Raw genomic sequence first — 3,819 nt, 5'->3', positions numbered from 1 at the left:
GGGTTCCCTCGCGCCGCCACCTCCCCCTTCCCCTCCTCCTCGCTGCTGCCGGAGGCGGTCGCCGGGGCCCCCGCGCGACTGCCTGTGAGGGCGGCGGCGAGGCCTCTGGCCGCTCCCTTTCGGTGGTGAGGGCCCGGATCTGACGCGGCGTCCTCGCTGGTGCGGACGGCGCTCCTCCGGCAGCGGGGAGTGCTCGTCGGTGAGGTTGGCTGGGTCCCCTCGGCTGCGCGGGCAGCGAGGTCCCGGTGGGCGTTGGTCGTGACGCGGGGAGGCCCCGGGCTCCCCTCGTCAGATCAGATCTGAGGCGTTCTGGTTCGCTCGTGACGCATGACCTCCGGCCGGTCTAGATCTCCGGTGTGCACGCGCCTGCTGATGCTGTGGCTGCTTCGGAGGTGGCGGCAGGGTGCTTGGCTGGGGGAAACCCTTGGCCGCCGGTGGCGGTCACGGCGTCGATGGCGTATCGGACGCCATTCCCTCCTTGGTGGCGGCGCCGAGGCTCAACTTCCCCTGCCTCCCCCTTCCCCTGCGCCCGGGTGAAAACCCTAGCCCCGGTGGCTAAGCGGCGGCGGCGCCATAGCGTCGTCACCTTCTTGAAGGCGCCGACTTGGGCATGGGGATGCTAGGCGTGTATGGAGAGCTTGTCTGGTTCCTGGTGGCGGCCAGTCCGGCCGCGTCTCTGATGGGGACCTCGCCCTTCCTCACCTTGTACCTGCCATGGTGGAGCGGTACTTCATCTCACACTTTGATGGCAGCGGAGATCAGCGGCATGGCACTGTGGAGGCTCGGCGTCCGATGCGCGAAGATGGACTCGCGCAGGAGGTGGTAGCTGTCTGGCGTCATGGTGACGTCGATGGCAGAGTGGCCAGACAAAGTAGAAGCCTCAATATAATCTGAAGACGGACCTGTGGAAGATAGCTGCGACGACACACGAGTGCGTCTGACCGGATTGTGCCCCAGACCTGGTATGTGGCTCGGCTGGGGCTTCCGGCTTTTGATGTTAGGTTTAGGTGAGTGGTTTGGGTAGTGGACCAGCTAGCATCCCTTCATCATATGGATAGGAGTAGCGGCATATGTTGCCAAGACGGTGGATTCAGATATATTGTTTGTAATACTTTGTAAGGTCCTCGAGAATAATCAATAAGTGACCGTATGCATCTCACAGATGCAGAGGCCGGGGGTCATCCTCCTTTTTAAAAAAGAAAAACTAAAAAATCAGATACGGCGCGTTTCTCTTCCTTTCCGCTGCTTTCCTCTTCCCCTCCACTACAGTTCCGGTGAGCTCATCCGGCCGAATCGAGCGCAGCCATGTCAGGAGAAGACCGCGGACGTACGGGGTGTTGGCGCCGCCCTCTCGCAGCGCCACTTCTTCTTCTACCTCGAGTTGCCTCGCACAACTTTCTATCTCTCTTTTGTCTCACACAAGAACACACACACACACGCCAAGGAAGAAGCCAGCACCAGCTTTGCCGAGAGCTTTCCTCCTTGGTGACACAAATGTGCTACATTGTTTTTGCCCAGCCCTCACGGCCTCTTCCACTCTTTCATTAACTCAAAGCAGTGCTTATATACACAAATGATTGACCGACCTGCCAAGCCAGCCGCCACACCCGGCTACACTAACCCACTAACCCATGCACTCACGCACTAACCCAGGCCACTAACACATGACCTTTTCCTACGGCCAGTACTGCACGGACGACCCCAACTTTCGTTGAATATCCGCAGGACCTGCAGCACCGGCTAACAAACTCATGCATGCAGCCTAATCACTACTACATGCACGCCTATGCCCGGCCCTTGCTCAACCTCCTCTTAACGGCCAAAGGACTAGGCCAACTCAACATGCATCATAGAGTCCCACGCTCCAGCCTTGGTCGCACTTGCCGCATCACACGGCCACGCTGCCTCGCGCAACACTGCAGCCTCACGCCACCATCGGCATCTCGCCATCGTCGTCGTATCACACGACCCCTTGGCATCTCGCCTTCTCCACTCGTCTCTGCTGAAGCTTCACCGGACTAGCTACTCTCTAACCTATCCTACATACATAACAAAAGCAAACTAAATATGCAGATACATGAATCAAGATTAAACCTAACATTTTCCCTCCTAATCTTGATTCTCCAATCTTCACGCGGTTCACCCGCTGCCACTTGACGACACAATCGCGGCGCTGCACACCTTGCCTGGACCGACGTCATCGCAGCGCCCGCGTCCATCACCATGTACTCTTGCCGCACGCAGCGGCCACCTCTTGACGTGGACGACGCTGTCGCAGCGCCGATCACCACGCCGTCTTCGCCAAGCGGCATCGCACCGTAACTTTTGTTGGCTTCACACCAACTTTCCATGATGACGATGGCATCACACCATCGTCGTCGGCATCACGCCGACTCTTGTTGTGGCAGCTTCGCACCGCCATCTTCACATAGCGGCACCGCATGGCCACCATCCTCCTTCTTGCGTCGTCGGCCTCCATCTCGCATGAAGTCCGTCGCGCCACAACCGACGCCGTTGCAGCGCCGGTCACCACGGACCATCTTGTCGTGGATGACGTCCTCGCGACGCCGATCATCGCACCACCTTCATCTCGCGGCATCGCACCGCAACCGGCCGCCCGCGGCATCGCGCCGCTGCCAGCCATCACCTCGCGCCCAGCGCCACGCCGGCCACCATAGCCGCCGGCACCGTCGTCGCCGCCACGGATCAACAAGGCTCTGATGCCAATTGCTGGCGCCGCCCTCTCGCAGCGCCACTTCTTCTTCTACCTCGAGTTGCCTCGCACAACTTTCTATCTCTCTTTTGTCTCACACAAGAACACACACACACACGCCAAGGAAGAAGCCAGCACCAGCTTTGCCGAGAGCTTTCCTCCTTGGTGACACAAATGTGCTACATTGTTTTTGCCCAGCCCTCACGGCCTCTTCCACTCTTTCATTAACTCAAAGCAGTGCTTATATACACAAATGATTGACCGACCTGCCAAGCCAGCCGCCACACCCGGCTACACTAACCCACTAACCCATGCACTCACGCACTAACCCAGGCCACTAACACATGACCTTTTCCTACGGCCAGTACTGCACGGACGACCCCAACTTTCGTTGAATATCCGCAGGACCTGCAGCACCGGCTAACAAACTCATGCATGCAGCCTAATCACTACTACATGCACGCCTATGCCCGGCCCTTGCTCAACCTCCTCTTAACGGCCAAAGGACTAGGCCAACTCAACATGCATCATAGAGTCCCACGCTCCAGCCTTGGTCGCACTTGCCGCATCACACGGCCACGCTGCCTCGCGCAACACTGCAGCCTCACGCCACCATCGGCATCTCGCCATCGTCGTCGTATCACACGACCCCTTGGCATCTCGCCTTCTCCACTCGTCTCTGCTGAAGCTTCACCGGACTAGCTACTCTCTAACCTATCCTACATACATAACAAAAGCAAACTAAATATGCAGATACATGAATCAAGATTAAACCTAACATTTTCCCTCCTAATCTTGATTCTCCAATCTTCACGCGGTTCACCCGCTGCCACTTGACGACACAATCGCGGCGCTGCACACCTTGCCTGGACCGACGTCATCGCAGCGCCCGCGTCCATCACCATGTACTCTTGCCGCACGCAGCGGCCACCTCTTGACGTGGACGACGCTGTCGCAGCGCCGATCACCACGCCGTCTTCGCCAAGCGGCATCGCACCGTAACTTTTGTTGGCTTCACACCAACTTTCCATGATGACGATGGCATCACACCATCGTCGTCGGCATCACGCCGACTCTTGTTGTGGCAGCTTCGCACCGCCATCTTC

This window comes from Triticum aestivum, chromosome 7A, assembly GCF_018294505.1.
Source record: "Triticum aestivum cultivar Chinese Spring chromosome 7A, IWGSC CS RefSeq v2.1, whole genome shotgun sequence".
NCBI lineage: Eukaryota > Viridiplantae > Streptophyta > Magnoliopsida > Poales > Poaceae > Triticum > Triticum aestivum.
The sequence above is the reverse complement of the archived record's forward strand: the minus strand, read 5'-3'. Positions refer to the sequence as shown.